The following is a 21,517-nucleotide window of genomic DNA, read 5'->3' as shown; positions in this document are numbered from 1 at the left end:
CGAATGGTAAGGTACAAGGGCTACGATTGGTTGTACCAATCACTTCCCCTTAAACCGTAAAGGACCTCTCCTATCTATTTAGCACAGATTCTCTTGTAACTAGTAAGTAAGTAAGTAAAGTAAAGTAATTGCCTATTTTTTTCAGGCCGGCTTTACGTCCAATTACCAATTAGGTGTCGTGGATGGAGGCGACTAGCAAACATACTTTACTGTAAATTTCTTTTATTAAACATTAAATAAAATCCAGGGAAGGGATTAGCTATGAGGTTAGCATACTGGACTTCCACGCGGAGGTCCCGGGTTCGAATCCAGCAGCTGACCCTTAGATTTTCTCTTCCTAGGAGCTTCTTACAGCTCACTGTTCGGTGATGGACAGTGTTGTCTGTAACGAGAGAACACTGTCCGGAGGCCGGCAGTGCACTGGAAAAAGCTCCGGGCGCTAATAACCTCAGCTGTTGATGCGCCAAAAAAAAAAAAAAAATAAATAAAAAAATAAAATAAAATCCAAGGCCTAAGACCGGGAATCGAACCCACTAAACCAACAATACATCTTAGCTTTGCGGGTCTAGTCTCTTAACCGCCTAACATACTTTACTATAAATTTCTCATATTAACCATTAAATAAAATCCAAGACCTAGACCCCAGGAATCGAACCCACTAAACCAGCAATACATCTTAGCATTGCGGGTCTAGTCTCTTAACCGCCTAACATACTTTACTATAAATTTCTCATATTAACCATTAAATAAAATCCAAGACCTAGACCCCAGGAATCGAACCCACTTAACCAGCAATACATCTTAGCATTGCGGGTCTAGTCTCTTAACCGCCTAACATACTTTACTATAAATTTCTCATATTAACCATTAAATAAAATCCAAGGCCTAGACACTGAGGAATCGAACCCACTAAACCAGCAATACATCTTAGCATTGCGGGTCTAGTCTCTTAACCGCCTAACATACTTTACTATAAATTTCTCATATTAACCATTAAATAAAATCCAAGGCCTAGACACTGAGGAATCGAACCCACTAAACCAGCAATACATCTTACCATTGCGGGTCTAGTCTCTTAACCGCCTAACATACTTTACTATAAATTTCTCATATTAACCATTAAATAAAATCCAAGACCTAGACCCCAGGAATCGAACCCACTAACCAGCAATACATCTTAGCATTGCCGGTCTAGTCTCTTAACCGCTCGGCTACCGTGGCACCTCTCTTGTAACTAATTTGAGGGCATCATCGACGACACACCACTTTACATTTTACTAATTTACTAATTATTTTTAATACTGTTCACAACTGCCGGAAATGCACTCATTAAAGTGACTATTCCGGATTTTATCGGTAAGTTGCGATTTTAATATACATATATCAGTATCTCGAAGGTAGGTATACAATACTGAGTCCATATTTTTTTTTTTTTTAAATGTTTCTATTAAAAAAGTACTGTTTTTTTATTACCCAAACATCTGTTAACGTGCATCTATGTTACTAATTGTTATTATTGAACAAAGATTGAAGTAAAATAACTCCCGTGGGTTTCTAAGTAAGAAAATACCGTGAAAAAATTTCGTGGTATTGATATATTTAGTGAAGAATGCCTCATTTTTTTTCAGGCAGGGCTACCCAAATTAGGTGCCTCGAATCGAAGCATATACTTTATTATTAACCATTTTTCTAATACAAAGTAATTACAGATGGGATTGGAACTGAGAATCTCGCACTTACAAAAAACCATGCTTCATAACCACGCATTACTTTATACATGTTTTTAATAAAACACCATTTTTTCTAGACCCAAAGAATCTTAAAACGAATTTAACTGCTGAAACCTGGATATCCAGACATCTTACTTAGAAGCCAAGAAATTAAATACGAATAGGATCGGTGTGAATGCAAGACGATACCTCAAAAGTTCATTTTAAGGAAAGAAAAAAAATTGAACAATCGATTCAAGTAATCCGGTACTTCCGGAAAAATTGAACATTTCGCGATTTCTCCAATTTTTTTTTTTTTGTTCTGCCCATTCAGACAGACAGACAAAATTTTTCCAAAAAACTGGTTCTTTTTTGTGATCAGAATCTCAATTTTCACGTAAAAAAAAGAGCAAAAATCGAGAAAATCTCCGCATTCTTTCTCAGATATCATAAAAAAAAGGAAGTGATAAGTAATTCATTTAAAAATTTATTAAAACAATGAAAAAGTAAAACTATTTAAAAAAAAATCTTATACAAACATACAGAAATAATAGAAGTAGGTAATAGAGTAAAAACAAAATCCAGCTTTAATAGTAAGAAAGAGTGAGCACTGGGCGGACTAGTGAGTGAAGCTGAAACCCATGTGCCGAACCCCTCCCTTGAGGGGTCCCCCTCTTACCCCTCGTCCACTCTAGCCCACCACCCGGGACACTTGGCTGTATACTGCGCTAGAGGCGCTGCCTCATTCTGTCACAAAGCTTCGTTTAGTACTTTTCGCGTAATTTTTCTTGGGGGGGCTCTTAATACTTTTTTTAAATTATTTATATATATTTTCATTGGTATTACATGAGAAATAAGTAATATGTAATTTCAGTCTGGTAATTACTTATTTTTTGTTTGTTTATTTGCCTTGTTTGTAACGGTTACTTTTGCTCACGAATATTCTGGATTACGTAGCAAGTCAAACTAAGGAATGAACGACTGAGTAAGTATTCATTTCATTTTTTAATAGTTTTATTACGCAATACATGATCTTAACAAAATCTTAAACCTGTGGTGACTAAATCATTTAGTGGAACAATTTTTTTGTTATCAAGTTACCAATATTGATATTGCCCTATTTAATATGATCAAAACCTTACGTTTTCTCTTTCAGATATTGGGGCACGTCGTGCTATTAGTACATTTTAAGTGTCATAATCTTGTTCCGAAAAGCTTGGTGCCCAGTTAGGTATTTACGTGAGTTAAGCTTACGTGGGTATTATTTTCATTCTCGTTAATGGTGTTCACGTATATTCATAAATGGATAAGTTTCTTCGAACTTAGCGTCATTTTGTTTGCAATGAAAAAATTAACGCTAAAAAAATAACTTAATTTTCCTCAGTTTAGTTTAATGCCGTAGTCAATAGATGTCATTGGTTGCCTGTTTAATTTGCTGAAAGTCCGGTAGAGTGCTCGTGTAGTTTAATTTACTCGTACTTTTTTAATAAAGATCAGCAATTTCAGTGATATGAAGTAGAAAAATAACTTCAAGATTTCCTTTCTTTTTTTTTAATACATTAGAAGAGGTCTTTGACCAGTATACTTCCAAATGGGCGTCAGGCACGTGTGAGGAATGTTTCAGTTAGATGTGATGTAAAGCCTTCGGGATTGTACGGAGCTGAATCGTAGAAGAGTAGGGTTTTAGTTTTTTTTTTTTTTTACTCTCTAGGGTGACACGTGTAGGGGCGTGGGTTTCCACGTGACGTCACAGTAATGGGTGGTCTAATACTGGTGGGGGATATAGGACCAATGGGGTTTAGTTCTGGTGGTGGTATAGTTGCGCATGCGTATCTTGAAAGTGGGGGGAATAGAAAGAAAGAGAAGAAAAAAAAAATAATAAAAATAAAAGGATCAAGGACTAAAGTGGGGATAGATGGCATTGGCAGTGTTGCGGAATAGTGGGAGAAGTTGGTTTCCTTTCCTGACGTTGGGGGATCCTTTGGGGCTTTACTTACATGCTGACCTTCTATGCAGTCAGTGGTGAGCTTTTGTGGCTTGCAAGTGTTCTCCTTTTTTTTTTTTACATTTTTGGTAGGGAACTTTCTGCCTACTAAATGCTGACCGTATTCAATGTTCTGAGTAAACAATAAGTGAATTTAAAAGTGTTCTTTGAGTGTTGAAAGGTGTGCCGAAGTAAAAAATTAATCGTGAATTTTCATATGAAGAAATAGTGCAGAAGTTTTTGGAAAGTACATCTTGAGGAAACAAAAGGATACTCTCCCAAGATGTTCGTCCAGTCAACCTGTTTTTTTTTTTTTTGAAAGTGTTCATCAATTTTCTTTTAATCTGTTTTTGTTGGGGAATATCGATAATATAAACGCCAAGTGCTCAATATCGATAATAAAACGCCGAGTGCTCAGTGATGTATCGGGGAGAGAATCGGGCTAGGCTCAGGTTTTTTTTTTCAAAAAAAGGAAAAATTACGTTTTTACGTTTAGTCAGTCTTTTTCTCTCTCCTATAGATTCACTGGACCAATCGACACTTCTGCGCATGCTCTTTCATCGTCATTTTCACCGTCATCATCAACAACAACCAACCCTTCTTCTTTCGTCGCAACATTGGCCATCGTTCTAGTTTTTATACACTCTTAAAATTATGGATTTCTTTTTTTTTTTCTTTATAACTGCGCCATAAGTTTTAGTCTCTAAAGAATTGAACACCTTATATGTATCAAGTTGTTCAGCCATATATATTTTTTCCTCTCTATGCCTTTTAGATATATCTGTTCTTAACATATACCTCATTAATAGTTCGAAATTTAATTTAGTTTGTAGTATCTCTTTTTCTTTTTTCTTTCCCCCTGCAACTATACATATTAAGGAATTCAATAAGTATCATTGTAAGAACCTTACTTTTGGATGTCAATAATCCTCGTTTCTCCCACTTCCGGTGGATATTAATCAAGAGTTTGAGCAACTTTTTTTTTTATGTACGATCTTTTGCGTGATGTTAAAAAAAAAAAATTGCATTAGTGAATAGTGATTCTACAAGAAAATCCCCGGAAATGGAGGAAATAGTGAAATTATACATCTTGAAGTCGAAAAAAATTTTTTTGTAAGTGTAATAGTTTATAAGAAAATTATAAAAAATTGCTGTTACTTTTTTCATAAGACATTTTTTTCTGTTTAAATCGTTCGATTTTATTCTAGCGGTGTTTTTTCATTGGGGTAAACTTATGAAACTTTCATACACACACTTGTACTTATAGTTCGCCCTTGAAAATTAATTTTCCGCCATGTTGTCAAAAAAAAAAAAAAAATGCGTCACTTGAGCTGGCGAGCATTTTCCCCTTCCGGTGTGAATTGGTTTCCTTCATTTAGGGAAATAATTTTTATGAAATTTTTGTATTTTATACACGCATTTATCAATGATCATTTTTTCTTCGTTAATTACTGTAGAAAATCAATGTAAATAAGTGCGGAAAAGTTTTTATAATTTGTGTTGTGCGAGGTTATTTTTCTTTTTTTCCGCAATTTCTACTTTTGACTCATTCCTTAGTGTCGCATTCTTTCGCAGTGACATTTTGGTAGTGGGGGGGGGGGAGAGGCAAGTCAGTGTTCTGAAATAAGATGCGAGATTTTTGGGGAAAGATTTAATATTTGCGAGAAAGCCATACTGTTTTTTTTTTTGGCACTATATTCTAGAAATAACCTCAAAATGTTTTGCCAGGTAATTTTATTTCTCAATTCTTGTTGGGTCCCTCTTTGTCGATGATGTAAGAGACTCAAACACGCACACTCTTTTCTCATTCTCTCTCTCTCTCTCTGTCCTTCTCCTCTTGTTTAAAAAGGAGAATGAAGTAGTTACCCAAGTTGGTGGGGGGGATGTATGCTGAGCCTCTAGAATACGTTTTACCCACAGAGGTAGTAGAATGCGCGGGAAACACACTCCACTCTTCGCGGGAGGAAGGCACAATATAAATGGTTGAGAGAGGTAAGAGAGAGAGAGAGAGACTTGGCAACGTCGCTTTTTTGCACTATTATGGCTGAGTTGATGTTAACCTCTTCTCCTCCTCCTCCTCTCAACAGAAACTCCTCCCCACTCTCTTTTAAACTTAATTCTCTCATAACTGGCGCGCGGATCCGCCATTACTACTATATGAGAGAGAGAGAGAGAAACACCGCGTTTTGTTAAGGTTGGAGGGGTCGTTATTTCTCCCTAAGAGGTTTTAGAAAAAATATTACCCAAGATCACAGACAAAAACACATTTGTTATTTACACATTTCTATAACGTTGTAAAATATATTGTTAAAATTGTGGAATCATGTACACTTAGCAAAAAATACAAACTTTTAACGCTCAATGACTATAATTTGTGTAAATAATCGCCAAGAAATGCTAGTATAGCCTTGGAGGTTATGTAACGTTTAATAAAACTTACCCCAAACGATTCTCTCATTCATTATCGATTATTATATTATTAAATGTTGTGTAGTATTAAATGAAGAAAAAACATTTGTTCAACGAGAATTGTGTTTTTAATCAATAAAGTTTTATGTATCACGTTAAAAGCAATTTTATTTTCATTTCCCTTTTATTGTGAATTTCACTATGTTAATTCTCATTTTTCCTGTAATAGGTATTACTGAAGAAAGAGGATGTGCCACTTTGATAATCCGATTACTGGTTATTCATTTTTTAATTTCCAATTTTTTGATTCTCTTAAAGGAACAGTGTTTTCTTTTAGTCAGATAACTAACCTAAGATGCTAATTCTACACGTAACTACCAAGCTGGTGCATATATATTTGCTGGGCCACCGTTATAAGTAACTCTTTTTTTTGTATATTTTAGAATAAGCGTAGAAAATTAAGCCAACTGTATTGAGTGAGCAAGCGAAACTATCACTGATTTTTTTTTTATTTAAGATTGAACTTTTACATATAGCCGTCAGGCTAAAGAAATACTTGGCCTGTCAAAAACGGTAATTAGTTGGTTTTAGCAGGTCCCGGATCCCGGCCAGTTGGTTGAATGGACATGCGACTTTAGCGTATCATCATTTCAAATGCGGTCTTATCCAGCCTTGCCAATCAGCGCTGGCTGATGGTGGAGTCCAATGAGACTGTGCGGCACTTTGTAGGAGGTGTGTCCCGTTTATTCTGAAAACTAGATTTCTCTTCTTCGGGAAGGTACAAATTCCCTACCGGAGATTGTAGCATCTGATAATCTTCACTCCAGAACTTTCTAGGTTTATCCAGTGCACTGAGGCGATTGAGTCGCCATGCTCCTCTAGTGTCCTGTTGCTACTTTATCAGTTTATTGTACTGTTATCCGGCAATCTTTAGCCGGATTTGTTGTTCTAAAGCCCCGGTATCTCTCATGAGATGAGGGGTGGACAGGGAACAATGGGAACCATTTTGGATTGCCTGCGTTCCTTCCCCTTTTTGGTGGAACCGCCCTTCTAATACAGTCTACAATATTATATTTGTGATCCCAACAATTCTATACAGGTAAAACGGGTTGCATGTATTAAGCAAAGAGGACTGACTAATCCCCACCTCTAAATCATAGGGGTTACTCACAATAACAGCTCGTGTCCTAAAAAAATATTCAAATCGCCAGCCCATTTCTCAATACCTAATTACTGTGCAGTATATTCAAACGCTTTCTAGCCTAGTTATGAATGAAGGTGGTCATATATTGTGAAGACCCATAACAGCCAGCAGCAACAGCAACCCCTCTCACTGGAAAAGGGTGTTTTCGATTTAGCAAACATGGGGGGGTATAGAAGGTTATAGAACCCCCATCTTGCGATAATCCAACAGGAAATCCGCTTAGCATGTTACAATCTTTACGGTCCTCAAATGTGGAAGGAAGGTAAAAGTTTCGTGAACGTTTTATGCCAGATCTTTTTCCGTTTGTAATTTCTTGTGATTTCCGATTCGCCGAACAAAATGAAATCTTTGCTAAGACCACTTACGGCTTACAACTTAAAAGAAAGCATTACAGCAAATGCGAAAATAAAGCTTTCTACGTGTGCCTTACTGTAATTTTAGCTTACAACTCTCCTCTGACCCCCCGGGTCGTTACCCAGTCCAAAGAGGCTGTTTCGTTCTCCTCTCTCTCCAGCTTCACTGTCCTCCCATAGTTGCTGACCTAGTTCTCTAAATATATTTTCGTTTGAATACATTCATTCTCCATGATACGATATTTGTTCTTTCTTTAGAATTATTCCTTTGCTACTACTGTTTTCTCTGCTCCTTTGACCGCCATTCTGTTCAAGCGATTAGATAACAATAAGAAAGGGACAACAACACGAAGAATCGAATAAAAAAGAAACCAAGAGAATAAAGTTGAATACAACGGAGTGAATGGAATTAAAGATACAGTAATGGAGCAGAACTGAGAGGTAGATTACCACCACAAAGAAGAGGGCTGAAAGAGTACAGAAAAAGAACAAAGATGCTGTGATGCAAAGGAAGATACTGAAAATGAGAAGAGGCTGTGGAAGAAAGAGAAAAGATGGTAAAGAGGATTGATGTGCATAATGGAAACGAAGACTACGAGACAAATGCTAAATCTGTTGCCAACAAATAGTGTGATAAACTTGGACTTGGGAATTAATTAGAAGGTTAACTGAATACCAACTGATAGAACCAGTGGTGGCAACCTACCGGTTCGCGCGAACCGTTTTTTTTTTTTTAATTATGGAACCTCAGGGAACCGGTTATATTAAAAAAAAATAAATGAATTACTCGTGACTTCAATTTTGAATCGTGCGCCCTGCAGTGTTGCAAATGTAAGTTCGGGAGCCGCACAAAATTGCAATAGCGCCCGTAATCTGGTGTCGCCATAGTGTAAAAACCGCAGAGGAAGTCGTTAGAGCGGAAGTTCCATGAATCAACAAAATTAGAAAAAGAAATATTCCTTAGTTTTGTTATCGACATATTATTTTTATCTATCGCTCTCGCTCGTGAGAGCCAGTTTTGAAAGAAGTAACTTTTTTTTATTTAGTTCCGGTTTGAAGTCATGTTTCCCCCCACTATAATTTTATTTAAAATTTTGGCTAAAGTTGGAAATTAGAGACTCTGACAAAATTGAACTACAAATTCCAGTGGATCTATAACATAATTCTTGTAATAAGATTTTATATTTTGATTTTGGGGGTGCTTCGACTACCGAAGTCATTAGCGCCCCTAATCAAATTATACGTGAAAAAATGGTATTTTTAATGCAAAGTGAGGCCTAGGTAAGTGATTTGGTTTTTACTCTTAAATAATAAAGAATAGGTTCTCTCTACGGAAGGGGTATTAGCTTCCGACACGCGGGTCCCGGGTTCGAATCCAGCTGCTGACCCTTAGATTTTCTCTTCCTAGGAGCTTCTTACAGCTCACTGTCCCGGTGATGGACAGTGTTGTCTGAAACGAGAGAACACTTTCCGGAGGGGGCCGGCAGTGCACTGAAAAAAGCTCCGGGAGCCAATAACCTTAGATGTTGATGCGCCTTAAGTCATAGAAAAAAAAATATTTTTAAAAAAAAAATAGGTTCTCCTAGATATCACTTTGACTTTATGGAACCGGTTCCTAAAAAAAAATTGAGGATGCCATCACTGGATAGATAGAATCATAAGCAAAATAGCATTTAAGGTTGGCAGATATCAGAAAAGCTTGTTTAGTGCACATTGGGCATCGATTAAACCAAATTTAAATTCGACCATTTGTCGATTTTCCGATCCACAGAATTCAATTGTTGCAAATTGACCCACAAACGTTTGAAGAACACTCATTCCTTACACTGGTGACGTCAAAACATGCATTGCCGACGAAAACATGAACTCGATTGATCACAAATCCCCACTTCTCATTGGAAGTAAGAAAAATGAAGTAATTTTAACCAAATAAACGTATTTCAGTGTAATGAATTTTTAAACAATATGAGTTCATAAAATAAATGAAGAACTAAGGAGATATTTATAACTCAGGGTTATTTTACTCGTGGCTAAAAGAATTGCTACGAAGCGAAAGTTATAAATAAGCCTAGCCTAAAATGCAGCTGATGCAATCTCGTGTAACACTTAAAAATTCTATATTTATAAGTGCACAACTTCTTCTAGAGAGAGACCCATAATTTTTCTAGTTAAAATAGTAACTTGGTACAACCTAGATTTTTTACTAGTATCACTGATTATTAAAATGTATTTATTTATTTTTAATATTTATCCTCTCAACAAACTTCAAGGTAAAAACTTTTAACTTAATTAAACCAGCTACAGACAGAAATTATTTGCAATTGGTTATCTAATAATAATTTTTCTGTACTTACAGTTTTTATATTTCTTTAAACTTTAAAACTTTAGTGGAAAATTCAGGGTAACCTAAAAAAAAAAAAAAAAAGAAAAGTAATTTACAGTGAAAAATAAATAAGAGAAATTGATCACAACACTTCCTTCTAAAAAAGGTTAAGAGAAAGTGAAAATCTATGTACAAAAATAGGACAATGAAACGCCGTGAAAAAAATAAATTAACTGTAAGAATAAAGTTCCACTTTCAGCTGTTACTAGTGACGTAAGACATAACCTTCTCTGACTTAAACTATGTGAAACCATATGTGGGGAAATCTAATACTGTAAATAATATTGATGTGCTCTTGGAAAGATAGGAATGAACAGACAATACAAACATTCAAAACAATGACCAATATGAACACTAAAACGACTTAAGCCTTCTTACTTCTTACATTCAAAGTTCGGACTCCACAAATATCCCTATTTTACCCCCATGCTAAATTCTAACAAAAAAAGATTGGAAAAACCATAAATTACGCTGAAGTATAACCTTTAACAGGGAAACCTTCCCAAGGGCTGCCCTAAAACGAGCTCTTTTTTTCCCCATCTTAAGAAAATAATAAATGGAAAGAATTCATAAACCCATGAGGGACTGAAATTGAAAATACAAAGTTGACTGAAAAAGTCTAGCATCTATTTTTTACAGGAAGTGAAAAAAAAATCCATTTGAATAAAAAAGAGGAAATTCCGGTTCGAGTGATTTTAGTCATACATTGAACACTCTCCTCCCCTTAAGGTATAGGGTGCTACAGTACATTGTACTGAAATGGTGCTTTAGAGCAGGAAATCTACTCAAATACCCCGTAACTGGAAACCCCAAAACTGAAACCTTGTAATAATACTTCCTGCAATAATTGTCACCAGAGAGAAAGTGGAAAATATGAATGTACAAACATCCTTCCCTTCAACACAGGTTTTGTATCAAGTAATCGATCTTATTAAAAAAAAAACAACTAATTTTCATCAACTTAACATTTTTAAAACTTATCACTAACATTATCTACATTATATAACTTGTACTTTACACCTTGAAATGACTGTGGGGAAAACCAACACGTTTTTTCCTTCCTCAGAACGTAAAGTTTTTATGACTGTAAATTATTAAAATCAAAGTTATCGATTTGTGTGGAGTTAAGAGACAATCGATTAGTATGTACAGTACAAATTGATATTATATTCTTCAAACTAGGAAATATTGCCACTAATCAGCAACCACAATGATTCTTCCTTAACAGAACTTAAGAGTAATTCTAAAAATAAACGTTAAACTGAAATACCATTAATCGAATCGAAAGGGCGCCACGATAGCCGAGCGGTTAAGAGATCAAACAAGGCCGTTTGTAAGAAGTTACTGCATGCTATTTATTTGTAGCCTCCATTCCCATAATAGTTTCGACAGATTTATCTAGATAATTTTGTTAAATCATATCTAGAACTTAAAAGAGAAGTGTGCAGGATTTTGGGTTGACTAGAAGAATCAATTTAGTATAATTTAAAGTCCTGTAAGGACGCCAGAATACCGCTCGGGACACTCAATTGCATTTAGGTTTCCCATCCCCAAACTTGACATCCATAACAGACAACCGCACGTGAAGCTGCATTAAAGACTTGAAACTTGGCACTTAATGGAACCTCATTCTCAGAGATAAAGCGAGACCAGATACTATTAATTCCCGCTTTAGCGGATGAAATTTTATCATCAAAGTGAGGCTTAAAAGAGAGGCGTGGAGTTAATGTTACTCCCAAGTATTTATACTGATTTACATTCTCCAAGCGTGAGCCAACGCTCACGGGCAGCTGGACGGCCTCCTTTCTTAAAAACCAGTACTTTAGATTTAGTAAGATTGAGATTAAGGTTCCAGCGGTCGCAATTTTAGAAATAGTTTATATTTAGTTTACCCCAGTTAGTTATTGCAATTTTGCGCTCGTTCCTGAGTTAGGGTTAACGCTATCCATTAAACTCTTAGTCAGTAGTATTATCTTTTATTCTATTTCAGCCCTTCTGCCATTCATATTCATGCCCTTATTATCTGGTACTTTTCCTGGCTGTATTCTTCGACATCAACCTTATTCACTGCTAACAACCCAGTATTCCACTAAGAGGTAGATGCAAATTTTTTGAAGTATGCAGTTACAGTTAATTATCTAAAGTACAAATATAAAGGCAACTGGATTGTTATTGTACTGTTCCTTTTATATATTTTACGTCTTACATTCCACAGAATAATTGCTTTATATTATATTTATTTTTTCAGATTAGGCGCCACGGAAACCGGAGCGGTTAAGAGACTAGACCCGCAATGCTAAGATGTATTGTTGGTTTAGTGGGTTCGATTCCCGGTCTTAGGTCTTGGATTTTATTTAATGGTTTATATGAGAAATTTATAGTAAAGTATGTTTGCTAGTCGCCTCCGTCACAACACCTAATTTGGTAGTTGGACGTTAAGCCCCGCCTGAAGAAATAGGCGATTACTTTACTTTTTTTTGACAATCAAGAAAAATAGCTCGCAACATTTTTCAATCATTCATTCACAATAAATAGCACTGATGAAATTTGAAGCAATTTAGACGAGACCTACAGATAATACAAAATCCATAATCATGATCACAAATATTAGTGTACAAGCATTTCATAAAAACTGATTGGCTACAAGAAATTGAACGGCAATAAATGCAAAAACATTTTCCAAGAACATGACGTAATAATTCTTTTCAAAATGTTGTGATTCGATCAAGTAAAAAGGTTTAGTTTTTCTTTAATTTATGTTTAAAAAACATCTTCATGTTGAAGATTACTAGTAGATCAGTTTAAACACAGAAGTAACTTAAGCTGTTGTTACTTGGATAGATAAGAAAGAAAAATTACAGTTAAAACTAATCATAGTGAGTTAAATACACAAATTGCCTTTTAGATTAATAAAAAACATCCGTTTCAAATTATACAAAGATTAACAATGAATAAAGTTAACAAGAACTTACCTTCAAGTAAACACAACAATAGAGAGAAATAATAATCTGCGGTCATTATCCACACATTGTGTAGCCAAACACCTTCTGTTTTGTTTTTTTAAACAGTTATTTTAAAGAAGGGAGGGATGCCTTATTATTGAAATTGGGTACTTATTAATTGGACTTAGGAAAACAATGTAGACACACAACTGTAAAACTGGATTAAACTTCACTATCACCTGACCACAAGGATGCCATGTTTGACTGTCAGCTGTTTGGTAGGTTTCATTGTTTATAATCCGTTACCATGGAATCCCAACAGGTTATGTGTAGTTTTAATGGTTATCAATTTTTTTTTTTTTTAAATCTTATAAACAAATTTAAAATAATACTTGTACAATTTCTAATGATAAAAATACATGATGCAAACACGCACACGACTTAATCTTATAAAAATTTACTTATTTTAAATTATAGAATATTTCTGTTGGATGAAAGATGACGTCATACTTCCCCCAGAAACAAAATATATATCGATAAAATGTTTTACGATTCATGAACAGTTTCAATTACACACATGCACAACAATTTTGTATCCCTCACATAGCAAATATCAACTGAAAACGGTCAGCAATACAATAAACATGCTCGCTAAAATGGTTTTTGCAACTATTTTATTTTTTTTAGCCCTGTGCAAGACGCGCTGCGGTACTTTATAATCTTTAAAGGAAAAGCCGCCTGATCGAATGTTCTTAAAAAAATGTACAGTTTTTTTTTATTTAACAAAATTGTCGAGCTAAAGCGGTAAATACCTAAAGACAACAAAAATTAAAATTCTTTTCTTCCTGTTAAGTAATATTTACGTATCTTCGTTACAGTTACGTTTTCCGGTAAAATTCAATCAAAATATTAAGTTACAGCTTTCGTTCACCACGCCCACACAAAACTTCAATTTTCTTAAAAACCACTTATTCCAGGTCGAGGGGGGCCCCAAAATTGATAATTTAAAAAAAAAATTAATTTGATCTTATTTACTTAATTAAAAAAAAAAAAAAATTGAAAGTAAATAAATGTAAATTGCAATTTGAATGCTGCTCTTGGCCGCCATACCAGGAAATGTACTTATCTACGTCCAAGGACAACAATCATTTTAGATAAAAAAACGTTCATAACTGAAATTTGCAATAATAATAACATTTGTATTTATTAATAAAAATTGAAAAAAAAGTAATTCATTTGATAATATTACGCAATATAACTTCCTTTAATTTTATTGCAAAATATTTTATATTAATTTTTTGTATTTTGTTTTTTTAAATTTATACCACTATTATCATAAAGTACAAGTTGATTTTTGATCAATCTTAAATGTATCTCTAAAGTAGTCGTGTTAACTCGCAAGTTTTTGAGGAAGAAGTGTTAACTCGCAAGTTTTTCAGGAAGAAGTCGTGTTAACTCGCAAGTTTTTAGGAAGTAGTCGTGTTAACTCGCAAGTTTTTGAGGAAGAAGTCGTGTTAACTCGCAAGTTTTTCAGGAAGTAGTCGTGTTAACTCGCAAGTTTTTGAGGAAGAAGTCGTGTTAACTCGCAAGTTTTTCAGGAAGTAGTCGTGTTAACTCGCAAGTTTTTCAGGAAGAGTCGTGTTAACTCGCAGGTTTTTGAGGAAGAAGACGTGTTAACTTGCAAGTTTTTCAGGAAGAAGTCGTGTTAACTCGCAAGTTTTTTTAGGAAGAAGTCGTGTTAACTCACAAGTTTTTAGAAAGAAGTCGTGTTAACTCGCAAGTTTTTAGGAAGAAGTCGTGTTAACTCGCAAGTTTTTGAGGAAGAAGTGTTAACTCGCAAGTTTTTCAGGAAGAAGTCGTGTTAACTCGCAAGTTTTTAGGAAGTAGTCGTGTTAACTCGCAAGTTTTTGAGGAAGAAGTCGTGTTAACTCGCAAGTTTTTCAGGAAGTAGTCGTGTTAACTCGCAAGTTTTTCAGGAAGAGTCGTGTTAACTCGCAGGTTTTTGAGGAAGAAGACGTGTTAACTTGCAAGTTTTTCAGGAAGAAGTCGTGTTAACTCGCAAGTTTTTTTAGGAAGAAGTCGTGTTAACTCGCAAGTTTTTCAGGAAGTAGTCGTGTTAACTCGCAAGTTTTTCAGGAAGTAGTCGTGTTAACTCGCAAGTTTTTCAGGAAAAAGTCGTGTTAACTCGCAAGTTTTTGAGGAAGAAGTCGTGTTAACTCGCAACTTTTTAGGAAGAAGTCGTGTTAACTCGCAACTTTTTTTTTTTTTTTTTAGGGCACATCATTCAGCAACTGGAGCTTTTTTTTCAGTGCTCTGCCAACCTCTGAACAGTGTTCTCTCTGTTACGGACATATAAAGGCCAAATGAGCAGTAGGAAGTTCTTAGCGAAAAAAAAAATTCTATAGGCCAACAGCTGCTGGATTCGAACCCAGAATCTGCAACACGTGGGAATCCAACAGTATCTCCCTAAACAACACTTAAACCAACCGTCAGATAACACAATTTTTTTGGGGGGGGGGTTCTTACTTCACTTTTGTAAGAGCTAAGATGCGTGTCAAAATTATCGATAACAATATGATAACCTCCATGAATCGTGATAATACGTACAAACAAAACAAAAATTCCCTCTCAAGAAACAATACAGCTCCCACTCCCCCGCCACCATTGGAGATAATAAAATTTATGTTCAAAAATTTCCTGTACTTTTCTTTTTTGTTTACATTAATATTGCGTATTGATTTCGATCGCTTGATGATTCATCCGCAAGGAGCGCTTATTGATAGATTATTTTATTTACAAAATGAAACAGTGAAGTAACGAGTCAACACTTGAAATTGCAGACAATCTCATGCAACATGCATTCAGCGAGTGTTATGTTTTAGTTTTCAACAATTTGTACATTAGTTGGTAATATTGATTTGTTTTTTTTATTATTATTATTATTTTGTTTTCAGATGTGGAGTCTCATTTCCTGTGTAAAGTTTATATGCATAGTGAAGAACGGATGTGATTATCAACTGCGTCGTACGCAGTTTGTTGCCCTTTTTTAGCCATTTTATTTTATTTTAATAATAGGTTATAACTTTTTTTTTTTTGTTAATGAACAGCTGGAATTAACAAAATGTCAGTTTTTTTAAATGGAAATTTTATTTTATACATTTATAGTGATAGTATAATATAACCCGTATTGTTTATATAGCAGTTGGCAATCTTACGACAAATAATTTCGAACTATTATTCGGATATAAAAAAAGTTCAAATCAATTATTGATGACTTTGAATTGTGATATTTAAATTTTTGTTAACACTATACAGTTAGATTAGATTTAGATTTGAAAGGTGGGACCGGACCCAAGCCTCACGGCACCGCAGCTACCAAAAGGCTTATTGTGCCTTCCCTTAAGTCTAGTAGATGAAACCTCCCCGTCTAAGAAGGTTGAAGGCTTTCCCTACCAGTTCCTTCTGCTCTATAATCTCCTTTGGTCCCAAAGTACCAAAGATATCTGTAGCGCAGTCTCTCGATTGCAAAGCAATCGAATAACAGGTGAGAGGCCGTTTCCTCCTCTTCCTGGCACAATCTGCACAACGGTTCCCCAAGCTAATAAGCCCTATCTTGTGCAGGTACTTCCTGAACCTACCGTGCCCCTGTGTGTGAATAGGCCTGTAGATCAGAGTAATCTGGATTTCTGCCCAAACCTAGAATCACTTTGTGGTTCTTTGTTTGCACAGCCAAGGGCATAACCCTCATTGCTGTGTTTGACCCCCAGGAAGCATCACCCAGTTCTCTTTTCATGTTCTCCAGATCCAATCTCTGAGAGCCGCACGAACTGCACCCCTAGTGATACCCCAGGACAGGCTCCGGGCTAATGAAAGGAGAGTACTAGCTCGATTCCTGGCCAACTGATCAGCTATTTCATTCCCCTTGATCCCCACATGGCTCGGCACCCATTCCAATCGGACTTGGTTGCGCCAAGCCAGTTGATCTAAGGCCTTTTTACATTCCCAGACCAGGGAAGAGGTAGTTCTGAAAGGAGAGAGTGCCTTCAGTGCCGCTTGACTGTCCGAAACCCTACTTTATACTACTGAAAAAATGTGCGTTACACTCAGAAAAGCTAGAAAAACAATTTTCCTTGCCAAATCATTGAAATAAAAGTAATAGATGTTTAAAATACCTCTAGTTCAGGAAAATAGAAATATTGTTGGAGCTAGTTTGTATAAAATTTCCCAAAAAAGTGAAAAATATGTTTGATGTGATTTTTTTTTTTGAAACACGGAATTTTTAGGTACGCATTAATTTTCCTCGTATTTATTATACAGGACTTTAAATTATGCTAAATTGATTCTTCTAGTCAACCCAAAATCCTGCACACTTCTCTTTTAAGTTCTAGATATGATTTAACAAAATTATCTAGATAAATCTGTCGAAACTATTATGGGAATGGAGGCTGCAAATAAATAGCATGCAGTAACTTCTTACAAACGGCAGACCAAGTGGGTTTGCAGATGAGCCCTGCAATAATAACAGCATCAGTTATGTTAATAATCTCCAGTATTTACCATACAATGGGATCATTTAATATACATATATATATTTATATATATTTTGATTTAATCATTATGATGAGTAGGTGGCAGCATTGGAAGAATGGTGCCACTGATTGCCATTGTTTAGCGGATGCTGTGAGCAGTATCTAAGGAGAGATCAAACAAGGTTCTGAGAAGGTGTAATTTATCATCCTACAATAAGGAGACGGAAGTTTTTAGTAAGTTCCCGCCCTCTATCCGACTAAATCTATGTCGCAAGTCGAGGCAGATGAACCTAATGATTTAATCTCTAAAAGTAGGAGTAAAGCAGAAACTGGTCTAAATCTCAGTCTACAATAAGCCTCTTGTGGGGATTTGCTTAGTGGTTAGCTTATTCTAGATTCCAACGCGGAGATCTTGGGTTCGAATCCAGCCATTAGACTTTTCTCTTCCTTGGAGCTTCTTACAACTTATTGCCCGGTGATGGACAGTATTGTAACGAGAGAACACTTTTATACCTAGCTACCTTTTCAGTATAAGCCTTGAAGATGGTGCCTAGATCGAAAGCTTGGTAACTAATAAATAAATCAGCCATTAAATAAGATAAATATATAACTATAGAGTTACAGAATTAGGATTACAAAAGCGGGGCGAGACCCCAATGCCCCAAGGCATCGCAGCCAAAAGAGGCTTCTTTGTGTCCTGTCCCTTGTTACAGAATTAGGAAATTCCAAAGATGGGAAAAAGTGGCTGTGAAAGATTTGAAGAGTTTGAAGCCAGGAACGGCTCAGAATAGATGCTGTCCAAAGCCATCAGAGTATATAAGGACGCCAGAATACCGCTCGGTACACTCAATTGCATTCACTCCCTGAGGATTCATTCTTACACTCTCTTCACGACGTCACTCTACTCGTCATCCAGTTTAGCCAATTCTTTTAGAAATAGTTTATATTTAGTTTACCCCAGTTAGTTATTGCAATTTTGCGCTCTTTCCTGAGTTAGGGTTAATGCTATCCATTAAACTCTTAGTCAGTAGTATTATCTTTTATTCTATTTCAGCCCTTCTGCCTTTCTTATTCATGCCCTTATTATCTGGTACTTTTCGTGGCTGTATTCTTCGACATCAACCTTATTCACTGCTAACAACCCAGTATTCCACTAAGAGGTAGATGCAAATTTTTTGAAGTATGCAGTTACAGTTAATTATCTAAAGTACAAATATAAAGGCAACTGGATTGTAATTGTACTGTTCCTTTTATATATTTTACGTCTTACATTCCACAGAATAATTGCTTTATATTATATTTATTTTTTCAGGTTAGGCGCCACGGTAGCCGGAGCGGTTAAGAGACTAGACCCGCAATGCTAAGATGTATTGTTGGTTTAGCGGGTTCGATTCCCGGTCTTAGGTCTTGGATTTTATTTAATGGTTTATATGAGAAATTTATAGTAAAGTATGTTTGCTATTCGCCTCCGTCCACGACACCTAATTGGTAGTTGGACGTTAAGCCCCGCCTGAAAAAATAGGCAATTACTTTACTACTTACTTATTTTTTTGAGGACACCAACTGCTAAATTTAGCTTTAGCCTCCAGAACCACTAAGCTTAATCTTTAGAATGTTTTCAGATCTATTTGGATGGTTTTTCCCTAAGCAAGGAAAATATGAATTAAGCAGATTTGAATCAAGAAATGGCATGAATAAAGGATTACTCAAAGAATTTTCATTCACAAAGCAATAATCAAATGCAATTTTATTCTATCCATTGAATAAATACTATGTAAAGAATGGCCTCTTTCTTCAAGCGCTGGATGACCTAATTTATCTTCTTAATTGTCGTCGCAAGTAATGGTCATTTAAATGAAACCATCAGATAAGAAGAGCGTGCGGTGTTTATTTTTTTCCATGGAAGTGCATTATGCAATAATGCAAGTAACAGGTAAAGTTACTAACACACTCAAGACACGAACACCCCAATGATATAATAGTGCACAGGATAAAGCTAACTATGGACGACTTGCGGAGGGAGAGGTCTGCAAGGCTAAACTTATGCAACAGTCGGAAGGTGGTAAGTTTTTATAAATAATTCTATTGCGAACACTCACACGACTCTTACACCTCTACCTCTTCGAGTATAAATAATGACATGTTAAGTAAAATTAATGACGTAACATGCGGGAAGAGGAAGTTATACATATTTGTGGGGTTGTGCACACACCAATTGTTCTGTGTTGAGTGCACCACTACACGATTACAATACTCCCTTCGCACAATGTAAGGGAAAGTATTAATACGTACAGGTAGTACAATACTTGGACAGGAAGTAAATCAAGAGAGCGGAAAACAACCAAGATCTTCTCTTAAAATGATCACTGCTAACTCAATGGTAAAAGATTTAGAATTACCCAAGACTGACAAAAGCATTTTTTTCTATCCACACTGACCTTGGGGAAATTTTTTTTTTTTAATGTCTGATTTATGTTGCCAAATTCATTTATAATTTGACTATCCTAAAATATATATATGTACACATGCTCCGCCCACGGCCTCATATATAAAAGATAAGAAAATTAAAGAGTCATCACTGTTTGCACATATGTATATTTTTTTTTTATTTCATACAACAGTTGGCAATACCTCTCAAACTGCATCAAATTAAACTTGGACAGAAATCTTATAATATCTACTTTTAGTTTGTTTTTTTTTAAGCGCATCTTTTGCCAAATACATTTGATTTCATCTGTCGTATTCTCGAGTTTTAATTTCTTTTTTTTTGTTTTGAGAGGAATGTCTCAAAGATGGGGGAGGGCCATAATTTTAGAAACTAAATTAAATAGCTAAATAGCTGGCAATTAATTTCTATTACAATTTAATTTGCGGCGGCGCGTCTATATCTGAGGTTATTTTTGCATCACTATTGCATTTTTATGGTGCACTGCCATAATAATGTTCATCACCGGACAGTGAACTGTAAGTAGCTCCTAGAAAGAAAAAAAATCTAAGGGCGCCAGAACTAGCTGGATTCGAACCCATGAACTCTGTGTTGTAAGCCAGTATCTTCTAACCACTCAGCTAATTCTCTCTCCATTAGTGGCTTACTCTTTTCTAGGTAAGTAAAGAATTGCAATTTTTTTTTTTTTTTTTAATTGAGTTACAGTAGAGTGTCTCGGTTATCCGTCATGACCGGGACCCGGACACGTGACGGATAGTCGAACAGACGGATAATGGAAAAAAAACAGGAAAACTTCCAGATTCTTTTGTTTAACGTGTATAAAACTTTGTATTAACTGGTATACATATTTTATACGTTTATACGCTTAAGCCTTAGAGTTCAGCTATCTTTCATTATTCAATTCATTCTATTGTGTATTAAAATTAATGAATACAATGTCTGCGACATCTAATCGGTTTTGTGGGCGGTTTTGTTCGTGGTTGATCTTTTTAGGAGAAAACCCACAAACTGTCGAATGATGGACACGAGTATGGACCTAAAAGACAAAGGGAAAAATCTCAAAGAAAGTTTTCTTTTTAAAATAATTTTTTGGGTTTTTTTATTAATTTTTAAACACTGAGGACAGTGACGGCGGTTAATTGGAATGGACGGATAAAAGGGTGACGGATAACCGAGACTCCACTGTATCTCTATTTTTTTGACAAAGAGTGAGGTGAAAGATGCCCTTATCTCCGGCAATACATCAAAGCCTCAGCAGTATGTCTACAAAAGATCCGCTTTTACAAACATTAGTCGGCAAAAAAGAGCAACATCAAAACCGATGTGGTTTTTAACTAAGTTCTATTTTATTCCAGCTACGGCTTCACACTTACTACTTCACAGTTAACGTGCACCAAACAAAGCTTAAAGCTTGGCCATTGTATTTATTACCAGAAATCAGTTAAGTTTCTATCATCTCAGTTTTATTCCGTCTACTTTTTTACTCTCTGATCTTAGTTTCCATCTAGTGTTTGTTTGTATATCATGTAATTACAGAATTATTATTTTAAGGCTGTGC

The 21,517-nt window shown here is 35.5% G+C and overlaps 1 long non-coding RNA gene across 1 annotated transcript in view; it reads left to right on the top strand.

Moving 5' to 3' along the window:
- The first annotated feature begins 260 nt into the window (after positions 1-260).
- LOC141448584 (uncharacterized) overlaps positions 261-21,517 on the top strand; it is a 61,966-nt gene continuing 40,709 nt past the window's right edge. Inside the window, exons 1-2 of the long non-coding RNA XR_012455143.1 lie at positions 261-2,694; positions 4,214-20,616. This is a non-coding gene — a long non-coding RNA (uncharacterized lncRNA). The remainder of the gene's footprint in view (positions 2,695-4,213; positions 20,617-21,517) is intronic.

The sequence above is a fragment of the Rhodnius prolixus genome, unplaced genomic scaffold, assembly GCF_049639745.1.
Source record: "Rhodnius prolixus isolate KJV_2025 unplaced genomic scaffold, Rpr scaffold_2, whole genome shotgun sequence".
Lineage (NCBI taxonomy): Eukaryota > Metazoa > Arthropoda > Insecta > Hemiptera > Reduviidae > Rhodnius > Rhodnius prolixus.
This window is presented reverse-complemented; position numbering and strand designations above follow the sequence as displayed.